Here is a 21,794-nt window from a genome sequence, read left to right on the forward strand (position 1 = left end):
CTCTCCGTCGGAAAACGATCGTCGATCCTAACTCCTGAATCTCCTGAATCAACTCCCTCTAGTCGTGAAAGATGATCAGCCGCCACATTCTCGGCCCCCTTTTTATCACGGATCTCTATATCAAACCCTTGAAGCAACAGGATCCATCGGATAAGACGAGGCTTAGCATCCTGCTTGCTGAAAAGATATCTATTAGCGGCATGATCCGTATAAACAATTGTTTTGGACAAAACTAGATAGGACCTAAATTTGTCGAAAGCGAACACCACAGCTAAAAGCTCTTTTTCGGTGGTGGTATAGCTTTCCTGTGCTCCATTTAAGGTCCGGCTCGCATAGTAGATCGGATGGAAATGTTTATCCTTCCGTTGTCCAAGAACCGCTCCGACTGCGAAGTCGCTCGCGTCACACATTAACTCGAATGGTAACGACCAGTCGGGAGCAACCATGATCGGGGCGTTAACTAGTTTGTCTTTTAGAAGATCAAACGCCTCGATACACTGCTCAGAAAAAATAAATGGAGCATCCTTCTCCAAAAGTTTGGTCATGGGTCTCGCGATTTTAGAAAATTCTTTGATGAACCGGCGGTAGAACCTTGCATGACCTAAAAAACTACGAATTGATCTCACAGAAGTAGGCGGGGGAAGATTAGAAATGATCTCGACCTTTGCCCGGTCAACCTCTATCCCCGCACTTGAGATTCGATGACCTAGAACAATGCCCTCGTGAACCATGAAATGACATTTTTCCCAGTTAAGGACTAGGTTTGTGTCAACGCAGCGGGACATCATCCTCTCGAGATTTGATAAACAATGATCGAAGTAACTCCCAAATACGGAAAAATCGTCCATGAACACCTCCATGGAGTCCTCGATCATATCATGAAAAATGGCCACCATACACCTCTGAAATGTGGCCGGAGCGTTACAAAGTCCGAACGGCATACGTTTGTAAGCAAACGTTCCGTAAGGGCAGGTGAAAGTGGTTTTCTCCTGGTCGTCGGGAGCTATCGGAACCTGGAAGTACCCGGAGAAACCATCTAGGAAGCAGTAGTACTGATGACCTGCTAAACGCTCTAACATCTGATCAATGAATGGGAGAGGAAAGTGGTCTTTCCTGGTGGCATCATTCAGTCGGCGATAGTCGATGCAGACTCGCCATCCTGTCACAGTCCTCGTGGGGATAAGCTCGTTCCTCTCGTTGGTGACGACAGTCATGCCACCCTTTTTAGGAACCACTTAGACTGGACTCACCCAAGCACTATCAGAGATGGGGAAAATGATCCCCGCATCAAGGAGTTTAATGATCTCCTTCTTTACGACTTTTTGCATTTTCGGATTAAGCCGCCGTTGCGGCTGGACGACAGTTTTGAAATTTTCCTCTATGAGGATTTTATGAGTGTAGAACGAAGGGTTGATACCCTTGATGTCGATAATCTTCCAAGAAATAGCCTCCTTGTGCTCTCGTAGCACCCTCAACAACTTCTCCTTCTCGACCTCAGTCAACGCAGATGCAATGATAACCGGAAGCTTCCTCTCCTCATCTAAAAATGCATACTCAAGGTGGGAAGGTAAATCCTTAAGCTCTAAGGAAAGAGGAGGACTCTCGACTGAAGGTCGGTCCATCGGATCGTCTCGTACGATCTCAGCAGACACGCCAGATTCAGGGGTATGCGACTCGGTGTCGTCATTTAAGGACTGATTGGTTACGGCAACCATTTCAATCTCCGGAATCTCCCTATCGAGAATCTGGGTGTCGGAGGCAGATCCTCCACAAATTTCGCTGAAAAACTCCCCGACATGCTCCATGATGGTATCAATGAAGTATAAGGAGTCATCAGCAGACTTAGGGTGTTTCAGTGACTGTCGAACGTCAAAGGTGACGTTCTCATCCCCAACTCTTAAGATTAAGTTACCCTCGCAGACATCGATCAATGCCTGTGCAGTGGCAAGGAATGGCCGGCCCAAGATGAGTGGGACACTATCGTCATCATTCATGTCCAGGATGACAAAGTCCACCGGGAAGATGAACTTGTCGACACGAATAAGCATGTTCTCGACCACTCCTCGGGGGTATTTCACAGAACGATCAGCAAGCTGGATACTCATACGAGTAGGCCTTGGTTCTCCTAGACCCAACTTACGATACACGAAATACGGCATGAGATTAATACTGGCACCAAGATCTGCCAGCGCATGGACGACCGTATTATCACTCAAGATGCAGGGAATTGTGAAACTATCGGACATCTTTTCGGGTAACTTTCTCTGCAAGACTGCAGAGCAACCAGCACTCAGAGGAATGGAAGAGACTTCGGCTAACTTCTCTTTGTTCGAAAGAATATCCTTAAGAAACTTTGCGTATTTGGGCATTTGCGTAAGTGCCTCAAGGAAAGGAATATTAAGATGAAGTTGTTTCAGAAGATCAAGAAATTTGGAGTTTTGCTCCTCGTCTCTATCCCTACGGCCTCTCCCGGGAAATGGGAGTCTAGGTTTGTAGACTCTTGGTGGTGTGCTGGGTAATGGCTGGTTCTCGGCATGTGCTGTACTTCTGGGTCTGTCCCTTTGATGCACCTCGGCCGGTGGAGACTCCAACTGAATCTCCACATCTACCTGCCCCTCCACATCTACCGCAGGCTCGTTAACGACTCCTCTCGTCGCCTCTCGAATCACGGGCTCGCTACGTGCCCCTGCACCGCTCCTTGTCGTCACAGCCTTCGCAAACGCCTTCGGATTTTGTTCAGTGTTACTTGGAAGTGTACCTGGCGACCTCTCATTTAGACGACTTGCTATCTCTCCCATCTGACGCTCAAGATTTTGAATTGACGCTCCTTGAGTTCTCATGAATGACTCGTGCTCCCGGAATTTCTCTTGAGTTTCTTTGTGACGGGAGTCCTCTCGAGTCATGAGTTGCGACAGCATCTGTGTCTGCTGTGCCATCATCTCCTCTAACGTGGGCTTCTTCTCCCCACTACTCGGTCCCTCACCGGAATCCTGGAATAGGCTCTGACGTTGCTGGAAGTTGGACTGATTTCCGTTCCTCCAGTTGGAATTTTGGTTACCTCTCCACCCCGAATTATAAGAATTAAAAGAATGTTGATTTCGGTTTGGATTATTAACGAAGTCGACTGCCTCCTCCTGGAAACCTACGGGACACTGAACGGTATCGTGTCCCCCTCTGCAGATCTCGCATAACTTACTTTTCACCTGCAGGTCCTTCACGATATTCGCTAACGCTTCAACTTGAGCCGCAAGTGCTGTGCTCGTGTCAACCGAATGCATGCCGCGTGATAGGGAATCAACGGTTTTGGTACTCTTAACTGGCGGTCGCTGGTATCCACTCATGGCTAAACCGTTAAACAAGGCAATGCACTCATCCGTATCTTTCGTTGTCAGTAGATTACCTCCTGCAGCTGTGTCGAGCATACTCTGAGTCGCTTACGTCACTCCGTTTCTCGACAACCGCCCAGTCTTGTAGGTTGTGGTTTGGACATAATGCGAGTAGATTTTTGAACCTTTCCCACGCCTCGTAGAAGCTCTCGGTGTCCTCCATCTGGAAAGAGTGAATCTGGTTACGCAAACGAGCGGCCTTAGCAGGAGGATCGTATTTTTCAAGAAATTGGGTCTGCATGGCAGCCCAAGTAGCAATGGACCCCTGTGGGAGGGACTCAAGCCACAGACTCGCATGATCAACGAGTGAGAATGGAAAGATTCGGAGTTTTATGGCGTCTTCGGATACGCCGGCAAGATGAAACGTGTCGCAGATACTTGTAATACGAGTGAGATGAGAATGCGGGTTCTCGTGGAGCAACCCGTGAAACTGAGCAGAATGAGCAATCGTGTTCAGAACGTTAGATGGAATCTGCCAAGTCGTTTGAACTCCTATAGCTGGTGGAGCAATGCTGGATCTCGCGCCAACATCGACCGGACGGGCCCGGTCTGCAACTGTCCTCCTCGGTAGTGGATTCGCGTCGCCCATAATCCTATCCCTAATGATGGGTTCAGAAAAAGTAGGAGAAGGAAACGTATTACCGACGGATGTAGATGAACTGGAAGACGGTTTTGTACGACGTCTCTCAAGAAGCTCTCTCTCTCTGGTTCGGGAAATCCTTCAACTTCTGGTGGTCCTAGAGATCGAGTACGTCGCATACAACTATTAAAATAAATAAAATAAATTGTAATTAGCTAAACTATTTTAAACTATCAAACAAAACAAATAAGAAAGACAAGTAGTAAACAAGGCAAGTCTTCACTCGAGTCGTTCTTAATACGCCTCAAACCGTGTCCCCGGCAACGGTGCCAAAAACTTGATGTGCGAAAATATATATATAAATAAAACACAAGTCGCAACTAAGCTTTAAAAAAAACCAAACAATCTATCCTAGTTCACACAAACGACAAGTGTACCGATCGCGTATAGCAAAGATAAGGAAAGTCCGGATATCGAACTCGAAAACACGTGAAAACGTTTTTAATTACTAAACTCTAACTAAGACTCACCAAAATAATATTTAAATGATTTTTAATATTTAAAATTGATTAAACTACTTAATTTAATTAAACGAAAACTTTTGACAAAATACTTTTAGAAAACTTTGACTGCAGTGATAAAAACGTCTACCTAAGAATGAATCATGTTGACAGAAATAACAAGACAATAGATTGAAAATATTCACGACACCGGTTATAAAAGATAACACAACTAAAACTTGTTTAAGAAAGTCAAATTACCTCTCAGTCTCTCTAACAAACTCCAACTTATTTTAATTGATTTTAAAGAATAAACCGGAAAAACAATTATTAACGTGTTCAAATACCGACTCACCTCTCGGTCTCACCGACACACTATCCTAATAGAAACGAATACTACGCAACCAAGGATAGAGGAACAATTTAACTTAACCCAAATTAAACCAACTAATTGCACATAAACACTCAAACTTGACAAGACAAAAACCCGCTCTCGCGCGGTCTTAATTCTAACAAGTAAAAGCAACGAGACAATATTACTTCTTATCACCTCTCGGTCTCAAAGAAGGTGTATTTTAACTGATTATATTACCCACTTATCCCTACGGTTGTACTTCCGGCAAATAAACCCAAAACACCAAGTAAAGAGTTTAACAAGCAATCAATTAATCAAAACCAATTCAATTAACTAATGCAAGAGGATTATAAGTAATAACAAATAAAATACAGCCATCACACACAATCTAATTTATGGTTTAGTTAAACTTTACATCAATAATTTAAGTCTTGAACATTAACAATCCATTAAACAAGTCTAAACTACTCAACAATCATCTATCCTAGGCAGAACAAACAAGTTTAGCCTAACATTGATTTTGGACAGCCATGCATACTTAAGAAAAACACCATAAACATCATCATAAACATTATAAAACTCATTCAAGATCCAAACACAATCAATTATAAGTCAAACTATCAATCAATTGCAAAACAATTCAAAACAAAAGATCAAATCAATAAAGTTAGGGTTCTTGAACAATAATTAAAGTTTAAGGATGAATTACTATCAAGTATGGCTGATATTTATGATTGTTTGAAGCCCCTAGCTGCTGCCCCGAGGTTCCTCTTCCCTCTCCAGCCGTCCAAAACACCTCAGCCGCCTTGCTTCTTCTTTTTTTTTCTTTCTTTCTTGCCGGCGGCAGAAGTTCCGATCGGAACTTAGGGTTAGGTGGTTAGGGTTTTTAATTTCAGGTTTGTTAGCTCATGAATGGCTTATTACTCTTGTTATTAATTAAATATAATAATATAAAAGGCTTTTAAGATGTGGGCTTGGGTCGGGCCTTGACTTATAAGTTTCAAAGTTGAACAATTAAGCCCCTAAACTCTTCAATTTAACTCTTTTTTTCACCAAACTTCACAACCTACAAGTAAACAATTATATTTGTAAAATCAAGCATAAACAAACCATAAAACTTAATAATTAAACTAAAAAGCAATTAAAACATGATAAAAATGATACGGAAAGTAAGTGTGTTTCACTACACATCAAAGATGTAATATGATTAGGCATGCGTGTCGTGTCAATCAAAGAAAACAATTAAGCTACCACATACGATGTGTTTTGTTTTAAGTTTTGTTTTTGGCTTGCGTGCCAGATAAGACCTGTGTGTCTTTAAGCATAATTCCTGGTATGCATGCTAGAGGTGAGCCGCATCTCACTAGAAAACGTCACACAATCTTTTATTGTTATACAATAATATCCTAAATCTAAAACTTATATTACTTAGTAAGATAAAGTGCAAAAGGATGAAAGATTCTTATATTATATCAAAAGAATATTACAAAAAGAAGATTACAAAAATATCATTTTATGTATTCTACGGATCTTGAGCAGTGGCGTCTTCAAGACCTTGGGTCTTGGAGGATGGGGTATCCAGTTTTGGAGAAGTTGGAGGAGTGGATGATGTCTCTTCAGATGTTTCTTGTAAATATTCATTTAAACAGCGAACGCCATCCCCCCCAGCAAATTCGGGGAGCATAGTTTGAAGAGGAAATAACAAATCGTCATATTCCTTCATTCGCAGGTTGTACTCCCTTGCAACGTTAAGTCCATGCAGCGGATGCTTCTCCACCGACCGATTGGTCCTAACATATTCTAAACCTTCCTAGAAACCAACCCAACGGCCAGCTTGAGTCGAGGTGTTGAGCAGGATAGCGAGACTATCCATCAACTCAGGTCCTTCCTTGATATGCTTGATAACCTATTAAGATAAAGACACATGCAAAAATCAACAAGATGGCCAAAGGTATTGGGTAAGAAATAAATGAAGGGACAAAAAACATACAACTGCGAGACCCTCATCCAACAACCACTGTCGTTCTTCCTCGGTCCGCTTGGCCTTCTCCTGCAGCTCACGGTAGAAAACTGCAAATTATCCTCATATAATTTAGTGGCACGATCCTCTGACGCCTCATGAGCCTTCAGTAGGGCATCATAAGATGTCACACCCTCAAAATCCACTAACGGAGTTTTACCGTCAGAGGGTGTGAACTAACAGGATCGGAATCATTAGCTATAATAAAACCATAAAAAAATTAAGTGAAAATAAGTGCGGAAGCGTAAAAACATAAACCAAGTGTTGCGCCATGCAGGACGACTTAAAAACCTAAATAATAGTTTAAAAACAAGTTTGCATAAACGAAAGCGTTCAAAGTAATGCATGATCCTATACCGCGTGCCCGCCTCGGCTACCTGAGAATAACATACTAAAAGTGTCAACACGAGGTTGGTGAGTTCACAAGTTTATATAAAATAAAGCGTTTAGCGTTTTGTGTTTAGTGTTTTGCGTTTAGCATTTTGCGTTACCAGAGAGTGTTAAATCAATTATATATCGATAGGTAGCTAGCCTATACAACAAGTATTACTAAGTGTTCGACACCGAAGCTGACTGTTTAACATGTGCCTTGCCACCAGGTCTATCCCAACCATGGTAATGTGTTTAGCCAAGATTACACCCACTCGACCTCCAGTCGAGCTTAGCGTTGGGTGGGGTTTGTCAAACCCAGTAGTACTACTCAACAGTGACTCGCTATTTTCCAATACTAAACGGTTCGATGTGTGAAGGACTTCAATTGTTTCGTTGCCACTTAGCCTTTACGAGTGATATATAATTTCAGAACAAAATCTAAAAGCGTTTCGAAGTATGTTATCTCCCCCAAGTGAAAAGCGTTTAAAAAGTTTAAAAGGGGAAAGTGAAACTCACTGTTTGCGAAGAATTCCCAAAAACAAGTCACCCAAGTGATGCGCGTCACAGAAACCTCTCACTAGCGTTCTATAACAACAAGGAGATTTTCTAAGAGTCGGAACTATTATCGAGTCTCTAGACTCGGCACATAATACCTATGCACAAGATACGTTTCGTGTTTCGTTTGTGAATCGTGTGTGACTTAACAAGCACATTTGTGATACGTTACGTGTGTGAACAACTATCTACGTGTCAAGTGTTAATGGTGTACATTACTAGCAATTATTCCCCGCAAGGGCAATTTGGTCAAAACATAACAATTATCTAGAAATTAGCACGTTTCATGTATTTTCACAAAGTTAGCAGCTAGTTTCATCAAGACAGAATTCTACTTGAAAGATTACTCTATTCAACAGGTCATAGCATCTCAATTAATTCACCAAATATCGTCACAAAAGCATACATGAGTTAGGTCTCCAGAACATCTTTTATTGTATTTTTATTCTACATAGTTTACTCATAATGATCAAAACATTACAACAAACTCACAGCAGTCAAATTCATGCGCAACAGAAAGTTATTTGTTATTCCCGTTAAATGAAAAATCTAATTAATGCAAGACCAATTGGGTTAGGTTCTTAACTCAATATGTTAACTTCTAGAAGTGGAACCAACCCATTTGGTCTTGTAGTTCATGAGATATGATAATTACAAAAAACCTTAACAGCAGGTCTCACAACTCAGATTTGCACTTCAGTTTTGTAAAATCATAAGGATTAACTTTTACTCGTCCAAAAATTACAAACTTGGACTTTATAGAAACTAGACTCAACATATCACCCTGTAGTGTTAACAACCTCAACCAATTACGACATTAACAATTTGTTACAGTTGTCTAAACATAACTTACAATCTGTCCAGTACCAGTTTTGACCTTTAATCGCATTTAAATCATTTGACTAACCAAAGCATCTCCAAATTAGGCGTGGTTGGACTTTCTGAAAACTAGACTCAGAGTACTACCTTGTAGACTCATAATTAGCTCAGTTTGCTTTTATATTTAACAAGTTACACATCGTTCAAGTTTAACGATCACTGCTGTCAAAACTCAGCAAGCATAAACAATCATCTAACATGCATCCTAAGCATACGACATATCTCAAAACATGTAATACACATAATTAATCATAGAAATCAGTAGTAACCCTCTAGGGTTTACAAACAATCAATGATTCAATAATCTTCCACCGTTCAAAATCACATATGATCATCAACATCAATAGCTAACACATAATCAATCATCCTCTAGCAACAATCAATTATATAAACACTTAATACATAATTTGCAAAGTTAGGGTTTCATATTTATACCTTAAAAACGCAGAAACAACCCAGGGAAACGTGAGAGATGCTTAAAAACGCGTTTAGGATGCTCCGATTATGAAGAACAAGGTCAAAACTAGGTGCTATGTGTGTGTGTGTTGGCTGCCGATCGCAAGAGAGGGGAGGGGGGCTGCCGTCGGGTAGAGAGAGAGAGAGGGAAGAGATTAGGGTTTAATAATATTAATAATAATATAATAATATGTTACATCAAGGTCCCTCAACTCTTTAGTATTACTTTTCAAGCTTAAATTAACTCGTTTGTATCTTGAGTTAGCGTTTTATACCATGTTTTCACATAACACATAAGTCTAACACATAATTATCACATAATTATTGTTTTGATGTTTTTCGTTTATTCACCAATGGTTTGCGTCAACTCATTTGCGTTTCGGTGCAATCCCGAAAGACTACACATGTAGTAATTGTCTAGCGTCATTTAAAGCCTTAGTTTAAATGTAATGAGATGTGCGTTATAGATCCAGTGATCTTAAGTTTGAATTGACTGAGTTTGAGTTAACGGAGTTAACCTGAAATTGACGAGTGTCACATCATTCCCGTTTTCGTCCCGAAAATTTGAGTCAAGTCGTGATGAGTGTCTGAAAAAGTAAGAAAAATTTTCAGTTTGTCATATCATCCCCTAGTAGAAAGAAATTTCGTCCCGAAATTTAATTCATACCTCCGGTGATTTCTGACGGTTTGTCGGGTTTCGCGGTTTTCTGTGTTTGGTCAGCCCTTCAAAAAGGTGAGGATACTTTTTCATCATTTGACCCTCGCGTTCCCACGTGAACTCCGGTCCACATCTCGAGTTCCAACGAACCTTAACGATTGGAATCTTGCTGTGCTTGAGTGTTTTGGTTTCCCAATCCAAAACTTCGACTGGTTCTTCAATGAAGCGTAACTGTTCATCAATTTGCAATTCGTCCAAAGGAACTGCTTGGGTTTCATCGGAAAGGAATTTCTTCAAATTGGATACGTGGAATACATTGTGTGCGCCACTGAGTTCTGTTGGCAAGTCCAGTCGGTACGCCACCGGACCAATGCGCTCAGTAATTCGGTAAGGACCAACGTATCATGGATTGAGTTTGTTTCGCTTTCCAAAGCGAACCACACCTTTCCAAGGTGAGACTTTGAGTAATACTTGGTCGTTCACTTGAAATTCAAGAGGCTTTCGGAGCTTGTCGGCGTAACTCTTTTGGCGATCTCGTGCTGCTGCCACACGGTTTCGGATTTGAACAATCTTTTCAGAGGTTTCGAGTACCAATTCTGGACCAGTGATTTGGCTGTCACCCACCTCTGCCCAGCAGAGAGGTGATCGACACTTCCGTCCACACAACGCTTCAAACGGCGTTGCTTTAATACTTGCGTGGTAGCTGTTATTATACGAAAATTCTACCAAAGGTAAGTGGGGTTCCCAACTTTTCAGAAAGCCAACACGTATGCACGCAACATGTCCTCCAGGGTAAGAATGGTGCGCTCACTTTGCCCATCCGTCTGAGGATGGTATGCTGTACTCATATCAAGGCGTGTGCCTAGTGCACTCTGTAGTGACTTCCAAAAGTGCGAAGTGAAACGGCAATCTCGATCAGATATGATTGAGACAGGCACTCCGTGTCTAGACACCACTTCTTTCATGTAGACACGAGTCAGTCTTTCCATTTTGTCTGATTCCTTAATCGCTAAGAAGTGTGCAGACTTAGTCAATCGGTCAACGATCACCCAGATGGTATCGCATCCCGTCGGTGTTTTGGGTAATCCCGTGATAAAATCCATTGAAATGTGTTCCCATTTCCACGTTGGAAGTTCCGGTTGTTGTAGCAGACCAGATGGTTTCTGATATTCTATTTTGACTCTTGCACAAGTCAAGCATTTGCTCACGTAGGTGGCAATGTCGGCTTTCATGTTTGGCCACCAGTAAAGTGCCTTTAAGTCATGGTACATTTTGTCTGAACAGGGTGGATAGAATATCGGGACTTGTGTGCTTCGTCCATCACTAGCGTTCTCAACTCTCCATATCGTGGAACCCAAATCCGGTTCTCAAAATATCGGACCCCGTCCAATTTGGTTTCGAGTTGCTTGTTCATGCCCCGCACGAGTTCTGATGGAAGATTATCATCTTTCAAAGCTTCGAGTTGCGCATCGCGAATCTGATCGGGTAAGTTGGCATGAATCGTGAGTTGCAATGCTCGGACTCGCCTGGGTTTATCGTTTTCTTTTCTGCTGAGAGCGCCGGCCACTACATTGGCCTTGCCATGGTGGTACTTGATGGCACAATCATAATCCTTAAGCAGCTCGACCCAACAACGCTGTTGCATGTTCAGCTCCTTCTGATCGTAGATATGTTGGAGGCTCTTGTGGTCGGTGTAAATGGTAAACTTGGTACCGTACAAGTAATGCCTCCATATCTTAAGAGCAAACACCACAGCTCCAAGTTCCAAGTCATGGGTTGTGTAGTTCTTCTCGTGAATCCGTAGTTGTCGAGAGGCATAGGCTATAACTTTCTCGAGTTGCATCAACACACAACCGAGACCTTGTATCGATGCGTCACAATATACCTCAAAATTTTCTGTTCCCTCGGGGAGGGTTAGAATAGGGGCGCTACAGAGTTTGGTTTTCAACAGTTGAAAAGCGGATTCTTGCGCGTCACCCCAATTGTACTTAGTACCCTTGTGAGTCACAGCGGTGAGAGGTTGAGCAATCTTTGAAAATCCCTCGATAAAAAGCCGGTAGTAGCCGGCCAGTCCTAGGAATTGTCGCACCTCAGTCGGAGTCTTAGGTGCTTCCCAGTTTTTGATGGCCTCTACCTTACCAGGATCGACATGGATACCATTCTCGTAAATCACATGTCCTAAGAAGTGAACCTCGCGAAGCCAATATTCGCATTTCGAGAGTTTAGCGTACAGTTGTTCCTTCTTCAGCAATTCCAGAATTAACCTCAAGTGTTTTTCGTGGTCGGTCTTGTCCTTGGAGTAGACGAGAATATCATCAATAAAAACAATCACAAACTTGTCGAGTTACGCCTTGCATACTCGATTCATGAGATCCATAAATACGGCTGGTGCGTTGGTTAAGCCAAAAGGCATAACTGAAAACTCGAAGTGTCCGTACCGAGTTCTGAAAGCCGTCTTTGAAATATCTTCTTCGCGCACTCTTAGTTGATGGTAACCAGATCTCAGATCGATCTTCGAGTAGTAACTCGATCCTTGAAGTTGGTCAAACAGATCATCAATTCGGGGTAAGGGATAACGGTTCTTGATCGTCACCTTGTTAAGTTCTCTGTAGTCGATGCACATGCGGAAAGTCCCGTCCTTCTTTCGAACAAATAAGACAGGGGCTCCCCATGGTGATGAGCTAGGTCGGATAAAACCTTTATCCAACAGATCTTGCAATTGGGTGGACAACTCCTGAAGCTCTGCCGGTGCGAGCCGATACGGGGCTCGTGCTATGGGTGCTGCACCGGGGGTCAATTCGATTTGGAATTCGACTTGTCGAATAGGAGGGAGTCCAGGCAAATCCTCCAGGAAAACCTCCGGAAAATATCGCACAATCGGTATATCTTCGATTCGCTTCTCCTACGCGGGTTTCTCAACAATATGGGCTAAAATTGCCGGATGACCCTTTCGTAGATACTTCTGCGCCTTCATGAGGGTGATGACGCTGGTGGTCATGCCGCGCTTCTCGCCCTGAACCGAAATGATCTCGCCGGAAGGGGTAGTTGTAACGCCCTGGAATTTGACTGGTAAACTAAAATCAAGAAATCATCGGAAACTATACACTTTGGGTTCTGGACGATAAGTTCGGAATCCATATCATTGGAAAATCTGTTTATCTCAGCTAAAAATGTTATTTCATAAAAAGAACTTTTATGTTTGAAAAATATTAATTTTTTTGTGTTTTCGAAAAATAAAAGGTTTTTATTTAAAAAGATTCCAAGCGATTACTTGAAAAATGATTTTATAAAAATTTTTACTGGAAAGTTCTAGCTCGTTAAAACTTATGAACTCAGCTAGCCTTGACCCGTAGGTAACCCGAACCCGATAGAACCAAGTATATAAGCGTAGTGCAAGAACAAACTCCACCATTTTTCTTTCATCTCTTCCACACCCAAGCACCCCAATTCTAGAGAGAGAGTAGTGAGAGAAAGTTATTCAATCCAAAATTCGAGTTCACCAATCTGTTTATTGTTGTTTTTGGTAAGATCTTCTTGAAAATCATACGTTTTTATCATCAAATCCGGCCCCGAATCGAGCAAAAACCCCAACTTTTGTTTCAAGTGTGTTCTTGGTCAAAAATCGTCATTTTTGGTGTCAGAAAGCATACTTTTGTTGTTATAAACGTTAGGAATCAATAGCCCTATGGATTCCGAGCATTTCCATGTATAAAACATTGATTTTGGGCAAAAAATCATGAAAATCGTCAAAATCCCGTAGGTTTCTCCGTCATCCGGCTTGAAGGAGTCGAATAGGTCAATTCGGTCGAATAGACCAATCGAACCTGACCATTCGGTCGAACCATCTCCTATTCGGTCGAACAAGAGACCATTCGGTCGAACCAGTGGGCAAACGAACAGACTAACCGAATCAGAATATACATTCGACCTAATACGATTGTATTCGACCGAATGTACATCCTACTCGACCGAACGAGTCCTCAATCGACTGAACTTGTTCATCCCAGCCCCTTTTGACCGAACCAGTACCATATTCGACCGAACAAGTAGCTAATTCGATCGAACCTGCCCTTATTCGACCGAATGTGCCAGAATCAGCTTGTTTTCAACTTTAAAACTTGGTTTTTGCTCGAGGTCGCGTAGGCTTATACTCTTAGACTTAAAGCGTGTTGTTAACCTATTATGTCCTTGTCTAGACTTAGAGGATCGACGTTTGGCAGCACTCGACCACCCTAGCAACCATACTTAGCCAACAAGGTGAGTTCATAGCCCCCTTTTCTTTTAAGCTTTTCAAATCATTGGGATGGAAACATGGTAACTGTACACGTTTTGACAAAACTCATTTATTCAAACATTCTTTATCATAGACATTCTTGGCAAATCTTTTGCAAACAATGAATATTGGGGAAAACAAGTAATCATGGCAGGTTACTCATACCTTAACTTTCTCGGAAGTTGTGTATGTCTAATCAGTTATTCAGGAGTAAACATGGGAATCATTGATCGCTTAGGGAACATTGGACTTTGGAAATCAAAGTCATATGCCCGTTATACATTATCATGAAAACACATCATTCATTGGACAGTCTAGTGGTCGTGTGAACATAGGCAGTATAGGTCATACTAGTGCATATGTTTGGTCTCCAAGTGGTCGATTGGTAGACAGGCCGTCACTAGATGTGGGATTCTAAAGTGTTCGATTTAGAATACACGTGACCTATGGGGTTCTTAAAGTGTTCGATTAAGAATCCGAAGGATTTCCTAAGTGATCGATTAGGAATCCAAGAGATACTAAAGTGGACGCTTTAGAATTCTCTCATGGTATCCAAAGTGATCGATTTGGGTTACCATCATGGAAATCAAGTAGCATCGTGTGGTCTTGTGTGGGTTGATGTCAGGTCTCGTGTGATCATTATGCATTATCACCATTATCATCAAGACATGGTTACATATGATTCTTTGATATCTTTATACATATATCCTTGATATCATTACACCTGTATGCATGGGAACAATACATGGGATCATTATACATAACTCTTGCAGTCTTGGTTGAGTTGATAAGCATACCCACGCATAGTGGGATATGTTGTAGGAGTGGTGGGTTAGCCGATGGTACACCCTATACATAAACCCCTACAACTTAGCCTAGTATGCTTGTGTAGGGCTTATCACTACATTATTAGTTGACCTATCTTTATACCTTGGATTTATAAATATAAATAAGCTTAGCAGAGTGGGTTGTAGGAGTGGTGGGTTAGCCGATGGTACACCCTATGTATAAACCCCTACAACCTAGTCTGGTACGCTTGTCTTGTCTTACAAACCTTTTCAAAACCGGGCTTTATACCCAAGCATGGTAGGATAAGTTGTAGGAGTGGTGGGTTAGCCGATGGTACACCCTATACATAAACCCCTACAACTTAGTCTAGTATGCTTGTGTATAATCCCTTTTTCCTTAAACCTATGAATTCACTCATCTACTTTATGTAGTTGACGTTTTTGTTACATGTTTTCAGGAAGTGAAGCAGGAAGTAGCAAATAGCTGATAGAGGCCTTAGATGGAAGACATTTAGGATTGATGTTAGCATTATCCGTTGTAATGGAATGAATTTGCTACCTGTTGAATTGTTGAAATGTTGACATGTTTTAAATTTATGCATTTAGACTTTTAAATCTATTGTGCTCAATCAATCACGACCCCGTCGCCACGCCTCGGTTTTTCCGCCAATTACGACCGGGGTGTGACAGATTGGTATCAGAGCCAATGGTTATAGGGAATTAGGAAACCGACCTAGACTATAACCTAGGACCCTTGACTCTAGATAATTCATGCATCACTATCACATGCCCACACTTATATGCTTGCTATGTGCTTATGTGTTGCATCATTAACTGTGAATCTAGTAGCGATGTACTCTTTGGCAATTCCTTATCCAGTTATTCTTTATTCTCAATTTTAACTAATGCGCATTCTTATTCTTTTAATAGAATGCCTCCTCGTCGCTCATCCGTCAATGTTGACCCCGCTGACCTCGCTGCCCTCATAGCGCAGCAAATTGCAGCAGTTCTCCCGGGTCTGGTAAACAACATGAGGCAAGAAGGAACCTCGGGTGCACCACAAGCCCCAGAACCGAATCCCACTCTTCAGGCCGATAAGCTCTATAAGGCTTTTACCAACACTAGGCCTACAAGTTTTAGTGGAACCGAGGGAGCCGCTGATCTTTTCCAGTGGTTCGAGAAAGTCGAAGCTTCATTCAACATGTGTTCCTGCCCGGATGAACTCAGGGTAAAATTCGCAACGAGTATGTTCCACAAACGGGCTCTCACGTGGTGGAATAACGAGATAAGAACCAGGGGACGATACCCGGCCCTAGCCCTGCCCTGGGCTGAGTTTGTTGAGCTAGTCACGCAGGAGTTCGTTCCGAGAACCGAGATCCAGAAATTGGAGGCTGAGTTTAGGGCGCACACGATGAAGGGCGCGGATCACATGAAGTACACGGAGAGATTTCATGAACTCTCCTTATTGGTGCCCCATATGGTTACCCCAGCTTCTCGCGCTGTCGAGCAATACATCAGCGGTCTTCCGGACTCCATGAGGGGCATTGCGGTTGGAGTTGACCCCACTACACTTAAGGCAGCGATCGATCTCACTGCCCGTCTGACCAGGGAACAGCTCAAGTCTGGTGTTCTGCATCAGGATAAGGGCAAATCCTCCGAGGGGAAAGCGAAAAAGGGGAGCAATAGGAAGCGGAAGGCGACCAACTTAGCTGCAATCACTGATGCTACGCCTATCAACTCCATAGCCCCCGCTCCAGCCACAACAGCTCAAGGAAGACCAAGAAAGGAATATACGGGGCCTCATCCCAAGTGCAACTTATGTTCTTATCATCACCCAACTAGAGAGTCGTGCCGCAAGTGCACGAATTGTGGACGATTCGGGCACCTGGTGGAGCGATGCAGGAGTCCTGGCAACCAGCTGGCTGTGGGGAATGCTAACCCTCAGCCTAACCCTGCTCGAGGCTGCTTCGAGTGTGGCGCTATGGACCATTACAGAAATCGATGCCCCCGCGTCACCAACATCCCTCCGGCTCGCGGGAGGGCTTTTACCATTGGAGCTGCCGAAGCACGCCAAAACCCCGATGTTATTACTGGTACGTTTATTCTTAACAACAACTGGGTGTCTGTCCTATTTGATACAGGAGCTGATAGGAGCTTTGTTTCTTGCAAATTGGTTCCTTTGCTGAAATTAAAAATTTCCGAGTTGGACCCTGCCTTTTCTGTTGAACTTGCTAGTGGGGAGTCCAAACAAGTGATGTCTGTCATCCGAAATTGCACCCTTACTCTTGTCACCACATCGTTCAGTATTGACCTTATACCTTTTCGTCTTGGAAGCTTCGATCTAGTTGTGGGAATGGACTGGCTGTCCAGCAATCACGCGGAAGTAATCTGCGCTGAGAAACTTATTCGTATCCCTTTACCTTCTGGCGAAATTCTAACTATTCAAGGCGAAAAATCGGGTGGATGCCTAAGGATCGTCTCTTGCTTAAAGGCCAGTCGGTACCTTCGAAAGAAGTATCCCGCATTTCTAGCTCATGTTACTCTCAAGGAATCCGAAGACAAAAGACTGCAGGACTTTCCTGTTGTGCGTGAATTTTCTGATGTTTTTCCCGAAGATCTGCCTGGACTTCCTCCTAGCAGGCAGGTGGAATTTCGTATCGATCTTATTCCTGGTGCTCTCCCTATTGCTAAGGCACCGTATCGTCTAGCTCCGTCGGAACTTCAAGAACTATCAAATCAGCTTCAAGAACTTCTTAGCAAGGGATTCATTCGCCCTAGCTCGTCTCCATGGGGAGCCCCAGTACTCTTCGTCAAAAAGAATGACGGGACTTTCCGTATGTGCATTGACTACCGGGAGCTTAATAAACTCACCATCAAAAATCGGTACCCGTTACCGAGAATTGATGATCTCTTTGATCAGCTCCAGGGTGCTACGTTTTTCTCTAAGATCGATCTGCGTTCTGGTTACCATCAGTTGCGTGTTCTGGAAGAGGATATCCCAAAAACTGCGTTCCGAACTCGTTATGGTCATTACGAGTTCATGGTTATGCCTTTTGGAATGACCAATGCTCCCGCCATCTTCATGGATCTGATGAATCGCGTCTGCCGTCCATATCTTGATCAGTTTGTCATTGTTTTCATAGACGATATTCTCATTTATTCTCGTTCGAGGACCGATCATGAGCTTCATCTCAGGCTTATTTTGGAGCTTCTCAAGAAAGAGCAACTATATGCCAAGTTCTCCAAGTGTGAATTTTGGCTAAGGGAAGTTCAATTCTTGGGACATGTCATCAATGTTGACGGCATTCACGTCGACCCTTCCAAGATAGAAGCCATCAGAAATTGGGTAGCGCCTAAAACACCTACCGAAATCCGTTCATTTCTTGGTCTGGCCGGTTACTACCGCCGATTTATCTCAAACTTCTCCAGGATTGCCTTGCCTTTAACCACTTTGACCCAGAAAGGGGAACCTTTCGTGTGGGGACAAGATCAAGAGGAAGCTTTCCAAACTCTGAAGAATAAGCTTTGCCAAGCACCGATTCTATCACTTCCGGAGGGTGACGATGACTTTACCGTTTATTGCGATGCTTTGAATCAGGGCCTCGGTTGCGTTTTAATGCAACGAGGGAAGGTCATCGCTTACGCTTCTCGACAACTCAAGGTGCACGAGAAGAACTACGCCACACATGACCTGGAGCTGGGTGCAGTGGTGTTTGCCCTAAAAATCTGGAGACATTACCTGTACGGTACGAAGTGTGTCATTTTTACCGATCACAAGAGCTTACAACACATCCTCAATCAGAAAGAGTTGAACATGAGGCAGCGACGCTGGGTCGAACTTCTCAGCGATTACGATTGTGAAATTCGCTACCACCCGGGAAAGGCTAATGTGGTGGCAGACGCATTGAGTCGTAAAGAAAGGACCCAGCTGTACTCTATTCGAATTCAATCCAACCTTCCTTCCTTAATTCGTGAAGCTCAGAATCAAGCGCTTGTGAATGGTGATCTCAAGGGCGTTTTGTCTTGTGGAGCCGAGCAAAAATTCGAAACCAAGTCAGACGGCATCCTCTATTTTCTTGACCGAGCGTGGATCCCGAACTCTGAGCCTCTTCGGACGCTTATTCTAAATGAAGCCCACAAGTCCAGATACTCGATTCATCCAGGCAGCAACAAGATGTATCAAGATCTTAAACCCCATTATTGGTGGCCCGGGATGAAGAAAGATATCGCTTCGTACGTGATGAGATGTTTGACTTGTTCGCGAGTCAAGACAGAGCATCAAAGGCCGTCTGGGCTACTTCAACAACCTATTATTCCTCAGTGGAAGTGGGAAGAGTTAGCTATGGATTTCATCACCAAGCTACCACGGACGCCTAGCGGTCATGACTCAATTTGGGTTATTGTGGACATTCTAACAAAATCCGCCCACTTTATCCCGGTTCGTGAAGACTACACTACGGAAAAGTTGGCGCGGGTATACATTCGTGAGATCGTTTCCCGTCACGGTGTGCCTAAGGGCATCACGTCTGATCGTGACAGCAGTTTTTCTTCCAGGTTCTGGAAATCTTTGCAAAAGGCCTTTGGGACAAGTGTGAAGCTTAGCTCTTCCTATCATCCAGAAACTGATGGGCAGAGCGAGAAGACCATACAAACCCTAGAAGACTTGTTGAGAGCTTGTATCCTCGATTTCGGTAGTAGTTGGGAAGCTCATCTGCCACTGGCAGAATTTTCTTACAACAATAGTTACCACGCTACCATTAAATGCGCACCGTTTGAAGCTCTTTACGGCCGCAAGTGTCGCTCTCCCTTGTGTTGGTCCGAGACCGGGGATTCACAGATCATCGGCCCCGAACTAATACAGGAGACAACCGATCAAATTGCTTTCATTCAACAGCGACTCAAAGACGCTCGTTGCCGGCATAAGTACTACGCCGACAAACGACGCAAGCCACTCGAGTTTCAAGTTGGTGACCGTGTCATGCTGAAAGTTTCCCCCTGGAAGGGCATAGTCCGTTTCGGGAAGAAGGGAAAGTTCGCTCCTAGGTATGTTGGACCATTCAAAATCCTTGAAAGGATCGGACCAGTTGCCTATCGTCTTGAGCTGCCACCGGAACTCAGTAGAGTTCACAACGTTTTTCATGTTTCGCAATTAAAGAAGTGTCTTGTTGACGAGGCCCTTCACTTTCCCGTCGACGAGGTTCGATTTAGCGACAATCTGCTTTTCGTTGAAGAACCCGTCGAGATCATGGATCGCGAGGTCAAGAAGACCAAGCGTAGCCGCATACCGCTTGTGAAAGTTCGATGGAATAACAAACGCGGACCCGAGTTTACATGGGAACGCGAAGATCAGATGAAGGAGAAATACCCTCATCTGTTCTCTTAGTCTATATTCTTGTAATCTAATTGTCTAGAAGTCAATATAAATTTGCAGCATGTATCAAATAACTGTGTTATTCAATGAATATCATGTTGCCTTGTTATGCTTATAAGTATTCTTTTATTTGCATTCACAAATTTTGGCTACTCAGGGCTCATGCTGGAAAGCACAAGTCATATCTACTCAATCATATAAACCTTGGGGAATTTATACATCATTTAAGCCAAAATTTGTCATCATTCTAGCATTCATGGAGCATGGTTGTGTGCATGTGTGTGGTGTCGTGTCAAAATTTTCTAGCCGCACGCAATAGAGTTTATACATTGATACAAGGTGAGCTCGTAATTATAGTCCGGAATATAATTGCATCAAGGTCACAGGTGTATATGTGTATAAGCAATATGCTATTGTGCAACTAGGAGTCGTGAACTCAAGGTTCGTGTAGGGAATTATTCGACAAAGGTTGAAGGAGTGGTGGGTTAGCCGCTGGTACACCCTATATATAAACCCCTTCAGCACGAGTTGAATATGTCTGAAGCGAAACTTGGAATTAGGGACTTATAGTTAGCGTGGCAGCTGTGAGACATTAAATTCAAGAATTATTGAGGGAATTATTCACAGAAGATTGAAGGAGTGGTGGGTTAGCCGCTGGTACACCCTATATATAAACCCCTTCAATCCGAAATGAATATGTCTGATGTAAAGCTTGAGGGTGATGCCTTGTAGTGGAAAATAGTGTGTCGTCCTGTGTGTCATTGACCTAATAGGCGTCGAAGGAAACACTCAAGTAAGGTTGAAGGAGTGGTGGGTTAGCCGCCGGTACACCCTATATATAAGCCCCTTCAGCTTGATTTGGGTGGTATCTGAGACGAATATTAGAAATAGTGGCGCATAGTGGTCATCATGGGATCATGTAATCTTAATCATCGTTGCATCAAGTATACTAAAAATCTAAATTTCGGGACGAAATTCCTCTAAGTTGGGGAGGATGTAACGCCCTGGAATTTGAATGGTAAACTAAAATCAAGAAATCATCGGAAACTATACACTTTGGGTTCTGGACGATAAGTTCGGAATCCATATCATTGGAAAATCTGTTTATCTCAGCTAAAAATGTTATTTCATAAAAAGAACTTTTATGTTTGAAAAATATTAATTTTTTTGTGTTTTCGAAAAATAAAAGGTTTTTATTTAAAAAGATTCCAAGCGATTACTTGAAAAATGATTTTATAAAAATTTTTACTGGAAAGTTCTAGCTCGTTAAAACTTATGAACTCAGCTAGCCTTGACCCGTAGGTAACCGAAACCCGAACCCGATAGAACCAAGTATATAAGCGTAGTGCAAGAACAAACTCCACCATTTTTCTTTCATCTCTTCCACACCCAAGCACCCCAATTCTAGAGAGAGAGTAGTGAGAGAAAGTTATTCAATCCAAAATTCGAGTTCACCAATCTGTTTATTGTTGTTTTTGGTAAGATCTTCTTGAAAATCATACGTTTTTATCATCAAATCCGGCCCCGAATCGAGCAAAAACCCCAACTTTTGTTTCAAGTGTGTTCTTGGTCAAAAATCGTCATTTTTGGTGTCAAAAAGC

This window comes from Bidens hawaiensis, unplaced genomic scaffold, assembly GCF_021521415.1.
Source record: "Bidens hawaiensis isolate Kalapana, Puna unplaced genomic scaffold, B.hawaiensis_p1.1 tig00011471_1, whole genome shotgun sequence".
Lineage (NCBI taxonomy): Eukaryota > Viridiplantae > Streptophyta > Magnoliopsida > Asterales > Asteraceae > Bidens > Bidens hawaiensis.